Source organism: Opisthocomus hoazin, chromosome 3 (genome assembly GCF_030867145.1).
Source record: "Opisthocomus hoazin isolate bOpiHoa1 chromosome 3, bOpiHoa1.hap1, whole genome shotgun sequence".
Taxonomy (NCBI): domain Eukaryota; kingdom Metazoa; phylum Chordata; class Aves; order Opisthocomiformes; family Opisthocomidae; genus Opisthocomus; species Opisthocomus hoazin.
The window spans coordinates 33,287,904-33,305,771 of record NC_134416.1 but is presented as its reverse complement, the minus strand read 5'-3'; the positions used below and the strand labels follow the sequence as shown (position 1 = coordinate 33,305,771).

Below are 17,868 nucleotides of genomic sequence, written 5' to 3'. Positions count from 1 at the left end.
GTTATGGCAGATTTCTGGCAGTTTGAAAGCTCTTCTTACCTTTGCAACTTTTACAGGAATTTCATTTAAATAGAAGTTCACCTCTTAATCTCATTTGAATTTGTATATAACAAGATATGGAACCAAGGTTCAGTATTTTTCCATGGGTCAATAATTCTGTATTGTGACATGTATCTGATTATAATAACCAATAGAATAATGTTTGTAAAAAGTTTTAACAAACTGTAACTATGACAGTTACCATAGAAACTGGATTTAAAAAGATAAATAACATAGACATGTAATATTTTCTGCAGTAGGAACTGGTAGTACTAAATATACTAATTACATTAAAAAAACAACAGAACGCTTTTCCTATTTTGTGCCAGATAACAGTAACTAAGATAATGAGGTATTTTGTAGTGTCATCGAGGTTATCAAACTTCATCTCTATATCTATATCTTCTTCATCTATTTTTAATTTAAATACATTTCCTTCTGTACAAAAATTACTTTGCATTTTGCAAAATCAGAAATATATGGTTGAGTTCTAAATAAAATATCTGATAATACATCAGTCAATGACGAGGTATAATATTCTCTGAAATCAGAGTACCTGATTTGTCACAATAGGAGGTAAGATTGCTGTGCAAAGAAAATAGATTTTTGACCTATGAAAAGAGTAACATTAATTTTCTTTTCTCTTCATTTTAAAGGCAGAGATACTTTTTGAGAATGTGAAAACATTTGGATTTTATCTTTACATAATTTATTTTCATACTGGTTTTAATTATAATATTTGAGGGAGTCTGATGTTTTCTAGGGGGGAAAAAAAAACCCAAACCAAAAAAGTACTTTTGTAACTCAGATAAAATAAAACACTGTTTACAAAATATTGGTAAATGCCTTGTAGGATTTGAGCTTTTGCTTTTAATGAGAGTATATTGTGTTTGAAGTACACAAAGCACAGCAGTGTACCCTCAGTCCTCCTAGTGTTTTGAAACCGGAAATCTGATGTTGCAAACTTGTGAGCAAGTATCTAACTTTATTCCTATGATTAATTTCACTAAAATGGGTGAGTCTATTAATTAAATTAATTAGATATGTATGCAACCTTTTTGAAACACCGTAAAAACTTTCTCAATTAAAGACGAACTTACATCCATGCTAACAATTTGAAACTGTATATATTTTTTTACTATTAGAAAATGCACTGTGGAATTTTATTGTATCTTCAACCAATAATGTTAATAGGTGGTACATTTAGAAAACTTATTCTTTAAATATGCAATTCTTACTGATCTCACATCTGATGTCTGGTACAGGAGCACAGTCTTATCATAAGCAGAGGACAACAGCATGACGAATACAAACTACATTTTTCACAAGGCAGTGAGGCTATTCTGATGGTCACAGAACAAAGTCGAACTGACTTTTTATTCTGGTTTGCATCTCTTGTTCCTCAAGTAAAATTTTTTACTTTGTGTTAAATGCGTACTTGTGGTGAAAGGTTCCTGTGAAAAAGCGTAGTTTTGGAAAAACTACTTTTCTCTTTAAAAACACTTAAAAATGGAAACCTTTCGATAGCCCTACTGTTTTACTGTTTGGTTTTTTTGATGTTCTTTCGCTATTTTGATCTGTAATTTGAATTTATGTATTCACAGCTGTGAATTTTTTCTTCCCAATATACTAAGAGTTTTATGTAAGAAACTGAGATCATTATGTAAGGGAGGGAGTCTAGAAAAGTTACCAAAACACTAAGTTGGTCCTTTGTGTTGCACTATGCTTGGCTGTAACATATTTAAAGTTAAGATGTGAATAAAAGTAAATTAAAAGCCCCTTTTTTTTAAGTTGGTTTTATATGTTGTTCATTCTGAGTACTGTTTTCTGTACTACAGCAGAAACAGGGAAACCTTTATCACACTGAGATACAAACCTTTATCTATCCAACTGAGATTTGGTTGGAACTTTATTTGAACACCTACAAAACACAAATAAAAATCTTGTTTATGAAGCATATAATGTTTTGGTGTCCGCTGAATGCATGGGGGTTACAGATTTCACTCCATCAGATATTTTTATCTGATTGTTCTTCAGAATAGATTTCTAGGACACTTTTTATTTGTAGCACATGATGATGGCAGATGTTATCAAGCTTTTAATGACCATGAGATGTACTTTACAGGCAGGATTAATGTAGTTAAATGTTTTCAGCTGCCTTAATTTTATGATTAGTCTTGGTCACTTACATTTTGGGAACATCCGTGGTACCAATGTGTTTCATATTTGTTGTAACTTCCGGCTTCCTGTGTTTCTACTATCTTTTTTCTTAAATAAGTACTAAGCATTTTTGGAGAGCACAGTTAGTATTTCAGAATCTCACAACACACTCTAACTAAAAGTACAGATTTCACAAATTCCTTCAGCATGAAAATTTATCAATGTTTCCCTCTTCACAAGAGACAGCTGGCACCTGTCCCATTTCTGTTATTCTCTTGGCCCCATGAAAGATAAACCAAATGTTTTATTTCATGTTTTCTGTATTTAAAAAGGCAAATATTTTCTCTTACAGGTCTTGTATGTTTAAAATTACATTTAAGTTTCAAATTATTTTCATATTCAGCAATACTGGAGTTTCTTTTCCCCAGTATCCTTTGCTGGTTTATTACATGGATTTTGTTCCACAGTACATTTGAATTTTCATTGTCTTTTTCACATGAGCATTTATGTTAATTGTTTGTTCTTCAGGGCTGTTGTAGGTGGATGCACTGGACAAATGAAGACAGGTTTAATTAGTATTGTAACACGCAAATTTCTTGAGTACATTGGTGACAATCTTCAGCAGGATTGGAGCTGCTATGTCAGTCTGTGTATAGAACTAGTCATTATCTAAACCTTGATCTTGATAGTTTTGAGGTTATCAGTCACCATCACAACTCATCATACACACATATGCATGCACACACACATGGATTCTAAATTCTGACACATAATTATAAATTCCAACAAATTCAGTGTGTGCAAAAGCACAAGGAACAAAAGGACTTCCCCAGTATAATGACTATTTAATTCTAGTTTCCATGGAAATATTCTGAAAGGAAAAACTCTCTAAATAACTGCCACTGGCTACTTAAAGGTAATGGAAAATGTCATGCATGAAATTATAAAATGGACAGAAGCAGTTACAAAACAAAAAAAATGACTGGAGTGAGCGATTTGAAATAACATGCAAATGATATTTTAGGGAAGGAAAAAGCAAGAAAAAATGAAAATTTTGCCTACAAATATTTTGCAGTACAAAACTTGTTAGGCAAAAAGCAAGGTGGACATTTGTGTTACATAACTTCTAACAAGCAAATTTTACCTTTTTAAAAAATCTCAAGGTTTGATTTGAAAACATTTTATTAGCATTTTAATGTAAACGTACATCTGTGGTTGCAAACCAGCCACAACCAGCCTAGGTGCTTTCACTTGCTTCAAAGTGCCTGTGTAGCAGCAAGGAAACTGTTGCTGCAAGCCAGATCCAGCCAGCTGAGGCCAAACCCCACGGGTAAGAAGAGCAGCGTTAAGAAAACGTGTCAGAGATGCATGGTGGGGTTTGCTCTGCTACATGCACAGTGAGCAGGACTTCAGGGGTGTCGAGCTCTCACAGTACCATCTCTGAAGAAGCTGCTGGAGCATCTATCTGGTAACGTAGGTTAATACAGGTTTTGTATGTTCTGTGACTAATGTTAGCATTAAATTAATGAACAACTTCTAGTCTGTCTTTTATTCACTCTGCAGATAGTTTAATATATATGCCAAAGATCTTACTCTTCACTAATTGTTTGGAAAAGCATAACTATTTGGTGTGGTAGCATTAATCAGAAGCTGTCAGTTTATGTCAAAAAGACCCTTTGATGGCTCTATCACAGGATCCCCATGATCATAGTTTTTCAGAGGAGCCTCTATTTATAATTTCAAATGAGTTTTAATATTTAAATTCCTTCAATGCTAGCTGGAATTTTTTGTTCTTTCACTTAGACATTTTGTTGTTGAATTAAAGTTATTGTGGAGCACTTGAAAATATAAATTTGTTTTGCTCTGTTTAATAGGATTGGTTTAACTTCTGGCAGCTGTCCATAGAATTGAGTTCCTTCAGTATAAAAAACCCAACCGCATTGCATAGGATTAATGTAACCGGCAGCTCCAGTGATTTGTAGAAATGGGAACACCAAAATCTACCTCTTGAAAAAGTCTAGCATTGACTTCTCGATGAAGCAGTAGTTTACAGGAAATTAACTTGATCTTTTGACTAAGACTTTTTTTTGTTTTGAACCGCAGTCTATACAACAGCGCCTAGCAAATGAATTTCACACTGAAGTTATGCTACTGAGGATGCCTAGTTTCAGTTGTTTGTCCTTGTAATAGATAGTAGGTCTTTAGTCAAAATATTAAGGGTAGCTGGGTCCTGTGGACCTTAGACTGAGCCAGCAGCGAGGCTGAGCTCCAAGACGCAGGTGCCTGTGTGCACACATATATGCCTACAGAGATGGCCAGACATGCTGAGCAGTACAATGGGATGCAATGCCTTTACCTGCACCCAGGTCAACACCCACACACATGAGCATGAGATGCCTAGTCCCACCCCTTTCTCACCCTCTTGGGTTGAAGGTTCACTACTGACACATTCATGGACCCTCTCCATCCATGGGCACATTCACATTTGCACATCTGTGATATTAGCATAGGGTCTAAGACTGCATAATACCCACCCTCAGATCCTAGGCTCCATTTTTGTATCAGTCCTAGGATAAGAGCTTAATCTGTGCGCATGTGGGTCTCCTCCTACTCACTGGCAAGTCCTGCTTCATCTGTGAATTGTGCACCCACCCAAACACAAAGAGCACAAAGTAAGGTGACACAGCAAGAGCTAAGGAAAGAGTTTAACAAGAAGGCAGAACAACAGTGTTGATGAGGCAACAGCTATAGCCAGAGAAATGTACTGACCACAGCTTGTTGAAATGATACCAGCCCCTTTTATACTCCACTTTTATCCTCCTTCCCTTTCACCTCTTATTGGAAGACAAAATAAGATGAAAAAGCTCGTGGGTCAAGATAAGGACAGAGAGATAGCTTGCTAAGTGCTGCCTCGACCTGAGGAAAATTAATCTAATTTATTGCCAATTAAAAATAGAGTAGGAGAGTAAGAAACAAAGACAAAACTAAAACCACCTTTCACCTTTCCCCTCCTTCTTCCCAGGCTCACCTTCACTCCTTTGTTCCCAACACTTCTACCTCCTCCCCCTGAGCAGTGAAGGCGGATGGGGAATGAAGCCTTGGTCAGTTCATAAGAATTTGCTGCTTTTTCCTCCTAATGCTCTTTCACTGCTCCAGTGTGCGGTCCCTCCCATGAGAGATGGTCCTTCATGAACTTCTCCAACATTGGTCCTTTCCACGGGCTGCAGTTCTTCACTAGCTGCTCGAGCATGTGTCCTTCCCATGGGGTGCAGTCCTCCAGGAGTAGGCTGCTCCAGTGTGGGTCCCCCGTGGGGTCACAAGCCCTGCCAGCAAAGCTGCTCCAGTGTGGGCTCCTCTCCACAGCTGCCGCTCCTGCATGTGTTCTCCATGGGCTGCAGCTTCCTTCAGGGCATGTCCACCTGCTCTGGCGTGGGTCCTCCACAGGCTGCAGTGTGGATATCTTCTCCATCATAGACCTCCATGGACTGCAGCGGGACAACCTACTTCAACATGGTCTTCTCTATGGGCTGCAGGGGAACCTCTCCTTAGGCGCCTGGAGCATCTCCTCCCCCTCCTTCTTCTCCTCACCTTGGTGTGCGCAGGGCTGTTTCTCTCACATTTTTCTCTCACTCCTCTCTCTCCCAGCTGCTGCACAGCATTTTTTACCCTCTCTTAGATACATTGTCACAGAGGTGCCAGTCATTTGGCTGAGGGGCTCAGCCGTGCCCTGCGGTGGGTCCACAGGAACCAGCTGGAACCAGCTGTGTCTGGCACAGGGCAGCCCCAGCCTCCTCTCACAGAGGTCATCACTGCAGCTTCCCCCTGCCAACACCTGGGCACTGACACACCGTGCAGTAATTTATGAAAAAATAGTAGTCCAAAAGTATTTTAAAATTAGCTTTCTTGGTTAATCTGCATCTTTTTTTTTTCTCAGTGTGTATGATATATGTGCAATATAAGTGAGATTTCATTACAAAATCACATAATCTCATATCATTCTTGCATAGATGATGAGAAAATTAATGAGGATTGACTTTAGTTTACTTTAACAGAACTTTCAGCAGTGCATAACAATAGTTAAAATGGTTTAACTGATGAATAGAACTGCATTCAATTGTAAACTTCCTTGAATACTTACCATACATTTAAGCCACATAAAACATTTATGAAAAGAAAATCTATTATATGAGTAAGGTAATATTGTGTTTATCTAAGGTTCGCTTGTATTAATATCACATACTTAAAATTTAAATACTGTTGAAGTGGAAAATTAATTCAGAATTAGATCATAAACCATAAAATAGTATTCAAAAACACTGAGGGACAGATGCTCTAGTTTTATAGATGTATACATGCACAATTTTGTTCACAACAGTTGAGAAACTGGTTCTAGATATTCAAAAGTTTCAGGTAGACAGAACAGATAATTATAAAAAGGAAAAAGAAAAAGACAAAAAATAGAAAAAGAAAAAGAAAAAGAAAAAGAAAAAGAAAAAGAAAAAGAAAAAGAAAAAGAAAAAGAAAAAGAAAAAGAAAAAGAAAAAGAAAAAGAAAAAGAAAAAGAAAAAGAAAAAGAAGAAAAAGTATGTCTGACCCCTGGACAATATTGGGGTTTCTGAGGAGAAGAATAAGCATGTCCCTGATGAAAGTGTTACCTGAAGGAGCTCAGCTCTATGAATGCAACTGCACCTTGGCATCCCTTCTAATAGGAATAATCTATAAACCTCTATAGCAAGAACAATCCCATTTTATGTAACTGTAGGATTACAGCCAAGCTTATCATAACTGTATATGCAAGAGAATGTGTTTTTGTGATATGTTCTGATACTGATACTAAAAATTGTTACTTTTTGAAATACTGAATGCCAATAAAGGCATTACAGTGCCCTTAGCATGAGAGGAAATCACCTCAAGTTGTACCAGAGGAGATTTAGATTGGATATTAGGAAAAATTTCTTCACCAAAAGAGTTGCCAAGTGTTGGAGCAGGCTTCCCATGGAACTGTTGAGTCACCATCTCTGGAGGTATTTAAAAGATGTGTAGATGTGGCACTTAGGGGCATGGTTTAGTGGCAGACTTGGCAGTGTCAGGTTTATGGTTGGTCTCGATAATCTTAAAGGTCTTTTCCAACCTAGATGATTCTGCGATTCGATTTTTTCACAAGCAGTTGTGTTTAATGATAGCTTTGCTGAGTACCACAGATGAAAATTAAGGTATTGCTATTCACATGAGTTCTGATAATTTTGAGACTATATTAGCAGGCACTGTAAGCATCTTTAGTTAATGGAAAACAATTTCTTTGTTGATAGAGTTCGTAATGATTATTATTTAGAAAACAGAAGCAGATTGTAAAGACCACATTAGACAGGACAGAGCTGCAGAAAAGATGCTAGAACTTGGAAAAAAAGTATTGCTTTCTTTTTTTGATGATAATGAGTCTTTTTTTGCAGGGATCCAGACAAACGTAACTTCAGCAGTTTTCTTGATGAAATGCCCAGGTTGAAGGTAATACCACTTCTCTTCTTCTTTCTTTCCAAATGAGCATCATTATGGGAAAAACACAAAGTTTAAATTCTTCTGAAAGCATTACTGAGTTTGTTCACTTTGCCCATTGTGTATGTCAGGATAAACAAGTCACATCTATATTGTTATAAATTTGATTCACAATTGCAACTAAATAATACTTCAAAGAAGTACAGCAAAAGAGCAGTTTCATATATTATATAGGAATATTATGTAGAGCCAGCTGTATCAAATAAATACAGGGTGTTTTTATAATGCTATTGTCCTTCCATATGCTTGGTTCTAGATGCACGTAGTGAACAATATACAATGTGAGCATGTGTGACACCTTGTTTAAGTTTGTACCAGTTCTGTCCACTTTCAGCAAAAATGTAGTTTAATCAGGAAATGTCACAGCTGGAATCCTTTGTTCCATTGTGCTCATGTTCCAAGAAGTCTATGGTTCTAAACTGAGAATCCTAGCAAATATTGACAATATTGAAACTTTATTCACTTCTTTCTCTATTAAAAAGCAATGGGACAGATTCTAAGTGTTCAATGGTAGGTTCTAAGTGTTTCCCATAAATGACAGAACAATCTATGATCTTATAATTTAAGAACTAGAGTTTTTCAGTGAGTTAAAATACCGATATTAATGATATTAGTATATATTTTTCAGTGTGAAAAGATATCTTCCTCTTAAATGTTTGTTAGAGGAAAACTACAGACAAAGAGAGAAGCAGTAAACTGTGACAGCCACAGTCTGAACAGAGTACTGACTTTGGCGCATTAAGTTACTATACCCATGAATATGCATTCCTTTCCCTTCTATTTTCTCAATCAAGCCATGCTGAACAAAATTCCCAGGGGAAAAGTCTGAAACAAAATGTCACAAAGTGTAAAACACTATTAATGAAATGAAAGTCGTAATCACTGTGCTAGTGGATTTCTGAGTTTGTGGAATAATAAGAACTTTTGTTTTAATGTTTGCCACAACATGAAATGAAGGATTTGCAATAAACCTAGCCAGCTGAAAATGTATTATTATGATTTTAAAATTAATTTCTTTTTTTTTAATTTGTTGCCAATCGTTTAACACTGCAACAATAAAATCAGTACAGAAAATGGAAACAGATATTTCCAATGCATTTGATATCATATAGCTTGATTAGTGTTAAACTTGTTACTGTAAAATATTGGGTGGCTCGATGTGTCCAGCGTATGAAAAGGAAAATGTTATAAAATTCCAAAGCCTTAAAATTCCTGCCATGCCTGTGAACTATCTATAATTGAAATTCAGGGTACCTTTCATAAATATGAATCCGATTTGAATTGCTAATTATATTTCAATTGGGCTCCATTCTATTTTAATTGTTAATGCAAACAAAAAATGATTACTTAAGAAATGCATATTCCAGAGATTAGCTGCTCAAATAAATCCAATAATATACTTGTATTCATAATCAGTGACACAATAAACTGGTATTTAATTTGGCATAGAATTTCTTCAACCTCTTTCTCCTTTGTCTAAATCAATATTATCTTTATGACAGTTGCAGTTAAATGAGGAAGTGTTAGTGTTGTGCATTTTGATATCATTTGCCCTATGCTTAACAAAAAAAAGGTATTGGAGATTATCCATTTGTGTATCCTTGGAAGGAAAGAACTCTCCTTTCATCTTCATTTTTGTAGTCATTAACTAAAAGCTGCAGTTCCTGGATTCTGTATCTAAACTGAGAAATAGCTAAGCAGCTGATTATTAAACTGTGAGGTATAAAAGATTTTAAAGAAAGACTTTGCATTTTAGGCAATTGAAACCTTTTGGAATAACAGTATTTCACATCAAAAAATGGCCATTTTAGAGCATGACAATGAAGCACTGGGGCAAGTGACTTCTCAAAAAAAAATCTATCATTTGCAATAATTATTGCCTTGAGGTTTCTGCTGAGGCTTGATGAAAATAATCAAAGAAAGAAAGATGTCCATTTTTTTACCAATACTAATGATTACTACCAGAAAACAAAAGTAGCTCTGTACTCCTTACTCTGTAACCATTTTTCAAGTGTCTGTGAAATTTTCCTGACCGGGAAATCAGCATTTGGCTGGTGTTCTTCAGGAGCATAATTTATCACAAAAAGGTCTGTAATGACTAAAGTCATTACATTAACATTTTGCTAATAACTTTAGATATATCACTTGTTTTTAATAATTCAAAAAAAATATGCCAAATAGTGATATTGTAGAGTCTGCAGTTTCAACTTTATCTGCAAGACTCTGGTGTAAGCAACCAGTAGCTTTCAGGAAACACAATGAATATTAATTAAGTTTTCAGCTTGTGCTGAGATTTTTAATATGTGCTATGTTTTGGGGAGGTATCTCACTAGTGCATTTATCCTCAATTAGCAGAAATGTCAGTTGGTGGATAAAATGAGTATAATCTGATGCTAATCAAAATTCAATAATCCCTTCTTATTATCAAGAATTGTCAGTAGGGAACTGAAATCCACAAATAAGGTTGCTCAGCAAGAAAGTGCTTTTGATTAGAGAGAGTGATTTACTTATTATGCAAAGTAAACTTGAGGGTCAGCAGATTAACATACCATTCAAATGCCCTACTATTCACTCTCAATTCTACAGAAGCTTCAAAATCTCACTGGAAATTTAAAGGTACAAAATATATATGAAATACTCGTAAATAGCAAATAATTTTTTATATTAAGAACCTTTTTGTGCATGTTTGATTGTTTGTTTTAGCAAGCATCAGTGTAATCCTTGAGAAGTAGAACTTGAACTTGTAGAACTTGACTTCACTTGAGGTCTATAACCCATGATCATATTTTTGTTCAGAAATTTTTCACACTGAGATCAGCTGCAAAATTTTTATCGACTTAGCTGAGGAATGCTGCCAATAGAAATGTGCCCTTTCAGTAATGCTGTTTAAAAATGGTATTGGAATGTGGAATATTAAACATTGAAATGTATATTTTGTAAATTTTATGATATTTCACAAATGAAAAAGTACGAAAAGCATCACAAATATAGGATAAAAGTTTTGTTAGTTTTTTATTTAGGTTCAGAGATATGCATGTAACAGAACAGCAACTCTGGGGATAATGCAATTTGATCCAATAAGCATTTCCTGACCAATAACAATAAATTAAAAAATATTCAGAACTTTAAGAGCTTTCAGTAAACTTTCATGTTATTTTTACTATACAAACAATAAATTTTGAGATTAAAATATATTGCTTTTATTAAATCCAGTATTATGATTAAATATATTGCCAGAGTAACCTGAATGAGAGAGATTTATGAAGGTATGTTCCAGTATGTAGCTTGATCCTTGATTATTCCATTTGAAATGGAACGTACATCTGCAATAGTAAGGACATCCTTCCAGTGGAGGCATTAACAGGTAAAGAATTAGAGTGTTCTTAATCAAGAACAACTGATTTAAATCTAACAGAAAATACAGGAAAACTCTATATTAGTATTTCCTTACAGGAATATTATATAGCTCTGTGTATTCCTAAATTTTGTCAGTCTTCATTACATGACCCTGTTTTGGTTGTTTATAATTTTGCCATCATAACATCATGATATAGAATTCATAGTCTAGTAATACTTTATTTAGACGCAATGCATTCTCGAAATACTACCCATCTTTAAAGAATCAATTTTTCCCTTGGTCTTCTTAGTTGCCAGCGCTATTGTAAGATGATAAGATCACAGGGTGACACAGGTGCGAAAGGAGGCCAGAAGGTCTCCAGTTCAGCCTCCCCCTTAAGCAGGGCCAGCTGTGAGCTCAGACCAGGCTGCTTAGAGCTATGCTCTGTCAGGGCTTGGAAATCTCCAAGGATGGAGCCCAGACAGCCTTGCTGGGAACCTGTGCTCCTGTCCAGTCCTGTCCCCCAAGGGGAAAGGGTCTCTTCGTCTCTGTTCTGACCCTCTCTACTTTCAGTTTTATCCTCCTGCTATGCACTGCTGTGAAGAGCCTGGCTCCAACTGTTCAGTCACTTCCCTGTAAGCGTTGGGGAATGCTGAGAATCCCCTTCCCCTCTCTCCCACCAAGCCATCGCTTCTTCCGATTGAATAAGCCAAGCACCTCCAGCCTCTGCTCACAAGGCAAATGCTCCAGCCCTCTGAGCATCTCAGGGGCTCTCTTCTGAACTCACTCCAGTTTATCACTGCCTTTCCTGTCTTGGGGGCCCAAAACTGGATGCAGTATTTTAGATATGCCCTAATGAATGCACCATAAATGGAGATAATCACTTTCCTCAACTGTGTTCATACAGCCCAGGATATTGCGGGCCTTCACTGCTACTGGGGTGTAGTGCTGCCTCACGCCCAACTTCATGCCTACCAGGACCTTCATGGCCTTTTCCACTGAGCTCCTTCACAGAGAGCATAAAATCCAAAAATTAGAAAGTGCTGTGTCTGTGATAACAGTTAGTTTAAGTCTAGTCAGGCAATCACTTGTACATTTAGTCAAGTTTATGCACCAGGTAGCCTTATTTCCTACATGGCAAAGTGATATCTAATGTTTCAGTCTAAAGAATAGTGTAGGAGTTTAATAAAAGTGTATGCTGAACAGCTCTCCCTTCTTATGTATTTTTTTTCCTAAAAGTGCAAATCAGAAGTTTACCTAAGTGGAAATTTTTGCACAATAAAATCTCAGTTAATACACTTCAACCCTATTCATTAAGTCTAATGACATTAGAAAAAATCCAAACCTAACATCAAGAAAAGAGAAAACAAATTAATATCAAAAATTATTTTAATATTAGGAAAATTTGAATCTTAACTGCAACTCATACTGTGGAAATTCTGAACTCAGAAAGAATATTTTAATAGAAATTTGAATGGAAGAATAAAGTCTAATAGAACCTTCTTCCTTAAAAGGATAAGATAAAAATTTAAGTGTTTTGTTCTTTCAAGTTTTTTGTCTGGTGGTAGGGGTTTTTTTAACTCTAAGAATGCCTTCTTTGTTAGATCGATAATGACAGAGGAAATATTTACTAAACCTACACAAATGTTTAGGATCAGTGTGGTTCTGTTCCACTTCAAAGAGCTTGAAGAAAACTCTTAAATGTTACTACTTCAAGGCGGCTGATTGCTGCTGTACCTACTCTCAGGTAAAAGCCAGTTATACACAACTGAATACTAAACTGTTTAGGTGTTTGTAGCATGTTTTAAATGTAAAAACTATTGTAGTCATGATGTAAGATAAGAATGAATGATATGCTCCTTACTGGGTAATGCTAAGCATTCATCAAAGAGAGGGACATCTCATTCTTCTAGTAGACAAAAGGTTGTTTACAAAGTAGTTGAATGAAAGAGATGACTGCCAGCTTATTTAGGGAAACAGACTCTCTTAGGACAGTTCTTAATGAATGAAAGGAGGGTCTTTTATGTTTTTTTTGTCCTGAAGGTCAAAATAGAAGGAGTTTGTGAAAAAAACACGTTAAACTAGATCTTGTCATTCAGAAAGGATGACTGGGTACGGGAGCTGAAGAGCACCTAGAGGGAAAGAAAAAAAAGCTGAAAACTTGACTACCGCCCTATCAGGATGGAATAACAAGTGAACTGGGTAGTGCAACATTATGTAAAAAGGCTTAGCATACTTTTTAAAAATGTGTTATTCTAAGCTTTTATAGCTGTTATTGGTTTTGAGTAATATCAATTAATACTTGTATTTTAATTTTTATTAGCTTATTCCTCTGTATACTATTTTCCCCTTTGTATAGGTCTCTACAGTACTCAGTTTGGGCACATAGAAAGACAGATGACATCTCTCTTTCTAGCAGCACTCTTCTTTACATGACTCATTTCTTGCCAGAACTATTCTGTCCAACACATCACAATGGCTGATCATGTTTATTAACTCGAATATGTTCCAAAAATATCCTTTGATGCAAAAAGTATTAAACCATCAATCAGTCAGCTTATAATTGTGATTTATTAGCCTTCCAGTAACTTCAGTGATTTTGAATTCTTATTTTCTATTTCTGTCATGAAACAACTGCTGTAAATCAGTTCCCTGAAAGAAAATATGTCTAATTTGCTTCTTTATTCAGTAAGCACAGAAGTTTAATGGCTTCTACTATTAGTATAGCTGGGATATCTAAAAATATGATTCTTTGACTTCCATGGAAGGAACACAAATATAAATTTCCAATGCTCTGTGTCTCACTGGATTTCTGTATTATATAAAGTGTATTTTCAAATGTGGTTCTACAGAGAAGGAATGTGAGAAGACCTCATCATTTTACTTCAGTAGGAATGTTGTGTAAAGTAGTAGCAGACTCCATTTTGATTTTTCTGTTTGAAATTAATTTTAAACTGGCGGTTATACTAAAGAAAATCCTATCTGCTAAGTTTGGGCTATTTTAAAGTTGAGCCATGTAAGAGTTCCACAACATACTATTTCAAAACACTGTTTCACTGATCTAACCCTAAGAAATTATCTGAGAGACCCAACAGGAGCAGAGGTTAGTTTGCTGCAATGAATCTGATGTCTCTGTAGAACTATTCAAATGTGTTAAATGCACTCAGAATGCTTCTATCTTTCAGTGCCACTGATCCAAGTTATAAACCTGATCAAATATTCTTCTCCATAGTGCTTCAAAACCAATTCTTTCTTTTTCTGAAACTGAAAGCAGAAATAGTAATGAAATACAGGGAGAAATTCACTTACCTAATCACAGGTAGGGAGTGCTATGTGAGATATTTTAGAGTTTCTGAGCTGACCATAGAGGATGAACAGATAAGGCACAAGCCTCCAAGAGATCTGCACACTTTTGCAGCAGCAGCTAGAACCCAAGCTGTATACTTTCGGGAGTCTCAGAAGACACTGGACACCTGTGCTGCCCCAGTAAATTGAGCCCTCAGTTTTTAATTACTGCAGGTTTTTACTCTGTAATAGTAAGAGCATGTGCCATTAAGGATCAGCAGATGTATTCAGTTCACACCTCCTTTAAGAAATAAGAGAACAATAACTAATAGTCTGAGGATTCAGATATCATTGTAGAAGCGTTTGTCTGTTATTCAGGACTCAAGGGTATATTCAGCTTTTTGGGTTTTTTTAGGTTTTTTTTTTTTTTTGTTTTTGTTTTTTTTTTTTTTTTTTATCAGGCTCCCATTTTTTGCCAAGCTTTTATCTTGGCTTAAGGCATAGATTTCAGCCTCAAGTTAGAGATGAAACAGCTAGTAACTGTTGTATAAGTTGCCAAAAGACATAGCTTTGATTGAACTTGTGTCATTTATTATGTAGAAGATGCTTAAAAAGAGAACTATTATCTAGCTGTGGTACAGTAATATTCTTTCAGAGATTGAAGGTCTGATCTAATACACACAAAAGTCAGTTTAAAGGTGCCCACAGTGTTGCAAAGAGCAAACCCCTAAGAATATAAAAATGAAATTAATAACACCTTACAAAAATAAATACAGTTTTCCTTTATTCTAATTGTATTTTAAATGTGACAAGCTTTTTTATATTGCTAATGAAGTAAATGATAAAATATGGAAAGTTGCCTTTCAACTCTGAGAAATATTTGCTTGGTTAACTGACAGGGAAAATATTTTTTAATTAGCTTGTATGAAATATTGTCCTCTATTATAAACTGAGTGTGTGTGTGTATATATATATATATATATACACACACAAATCTTTTTTTTTTTTTTAAATCCACCAACTTATATATATAAAAATCATTGTAGGAATTCTCTTTTGCCTGCAGTACTGTTCACTCAGTCTAATTCCTAAATATAACTCTTTAGGTAGATGGAGTATATGTGCCAATGGTATTCTGGAAAAAAGTGACAGAAGGAGATAGAGACCCTCTGGTCAAGTATTCTTGTCTCTAAATGCAGCTAAATTCTGTTGTAATTCACGACTGACAAGGCAGTTAGAAAGCCATGAAACATTCATTTTTTAAAGAAGTTTTAAAATATTGTGTAAAATATTGTAGGCTTTCAGCCCAGAAATCCCGATGCCTTGCTTTAAAAATCCTATTTTTTGTACTGTTTATATAATTGCTTATATATTATTTAGAACTATTGCCTTTACAATCTTTATGAGATATCAACTGACACAGCATTTACAGTCCTTGACCTAGTTACACCTGAGGAGCGTAACTAAAGTATCTAGGATAATAATAACCTAAATGCTCTAATATACTTTAAAATATGGTTTTATGCAAGTTTTAAATACTTAAAATTACTCCTTATGTTAATTTAATAAATTATATTGATACTATCTCAGAGTATTCAGAACAAAGACTGGAAAATACCATTCATATTATTAATTTCACTTAGCATTAGCATATGTAGTTTCAATGAAGTTGAATGTTGATAGAAGATTTACACCTTTGTGATCCACTCACTTGAATTAGATTTGCAATTATTTTGAATCAGTTTGATGCTGAGAAAGGAAAAAACGTAACAAAAGTAAGACTGAAATGAACTAGATGAATTTTTGGTAATTGATGGGAAAACTCTAATGTCTTGTTGGGGCATTGCACTCTTTTCGGAACAAACACTTTCATTGTAAGTATACTAAAAGATACCCAGCATGTTGTAACATTGCAGAGATCATGCTTTCTCAGAGAAGCTATTGGTTTTAACCTCCCTTTAACCATGGCTGTATTTACTTTTTCACATTTCATACAAGAAATTTCTCCACCTAAGGAAAAAGTTGATATACCTATTGAACAAAAAGAAAGGTTTTCAAATAAAATCTTTGTTACTATGTACAGTGTTCTTATGTTCTGCCTCTTTCTTAGCATCCTAACAAATTCAATGTGCATGGAGTGAGTAGGTAGGTTCAAAGCATCTTAATCCTCCTCCTGGTACAAGAAAACAAGTCCTGACAGGAAATTTAAATATTTTAGTTTTATATACATCTTTCAAAAAAGAATCACATAATAATGATCAAGAAGTAATTAGTATGAACTCACCCTTGCTTCTCTTCAAGCACAATACTCAGACACTCGATTGTGATTTCACTATTATTTTGTTGTCCGTGCTAATCTGCAAAGGCAGATCAGGTAAGTGTGGAGAAGGAACACAATGTTCACTCTTGCATGTATAGGTATTGAAGAACAAGATTTGCATAATTGCACATATAGTGGTTAAAGAGCTGTCTCTTACTAGATGAAATGACACAGTCTTGGGGTGGATGGGGAAAGGACAAGCTTTTAGGCGTACAAAAGCTTATTCAGATTAGACCGTGCTTTGGGTAGCAGTGAGTACACAAAAAACACTTATAAGTTCAAGTGAGGTTTCTTACCAGTGTGCAGTAGGGTTTTCCACGTTTTCTTCAGTCCTGCTACAAGGAGAAAGAGCTCAGGCAGTCTGCAACCCTGGGTCATGAAGCTGCTTTCAGTAACTGGAAGGAGGGACTACGAAGTTGGTAAAATAAAAGAAGCATATAAGGTGAAGGATAAGGATACTAATAACACAGATTAAAAATAAAGTCAGTTTCTCACAAATAAGGGAGAAATATATAGATTTTTTTGGCTTAGTATTTAATAAATCCATGTAGTAGAAATAACAAAACACACATAAACACCACCTCACTTAAAAAAATAATATTTAGAAACATTGGTGTTCTAGTCCTTCAGGATTAGGGGTGGTAAGCCAGTAAGAGCTCACGGTTACAACCCAAAAGACTCTCTTAGCTTTTTTTTCTTGACAGAATACAGTAGATAAAGTCATCTTGCTAGTTATAGCTTTCCTCTATAATAGTGACACTTGTAAGCTAAAACACTAAAAATAGCCCAAATGCTTCTCCAATCCTTTGTAATCTTTAAATTTAGTGGAGTACTGTGCCAGACTGGTCCGTTCCACAAAATGGTGACGCTGCTGTCATTTATGAACAAAATTTTGATCATCATTTTGCAACATTTTATTAAAAAAATGTTAATGAGGGGAAAAGAAACACGTTTTTATTTTTATGATTTTAACATGTAAAACAATAAATACATTTCTTTAATATTTAGCGGTGTTGAAGGCAAAATGTAAATCTGTAACAAACTAACATATGGTCAGTATTTGCAATGATATATTCAAATTGTGCATATATGATTTCCATATGTTTTTAGAAATAACAAATTCTGAAGTGTTCATGTTAATTTGCAGTTATGCACAAAACCAGAATTATTTTTC

At 35.2% G+C, this 17,868-nt stretch overlaps 1 long non-coding RNA gene across 1 annotated transcript in view; it reads right to left on the bottom strand.

Moving 5' to 3' along the window:
- LOC142360732 (uncharacterized) overlaps positions 1-17,104 on the bottom strand; it is a 99,522-nt gene extending 82,418 nt beyond the window's left edge. Inside the window, exon 1 of the long non-coding RNA XR_012763318.1 lies at positions 16,991-17,104. This is a non-coding gene — a long non-coding RNA (uncharacterized LOC142360732). The remainder of the gene's footprint in view (positions 1-16,990) is intronic.
- Between the last annotated feature and the right edge of the window lie 764 nt (positions 17,105-17,868).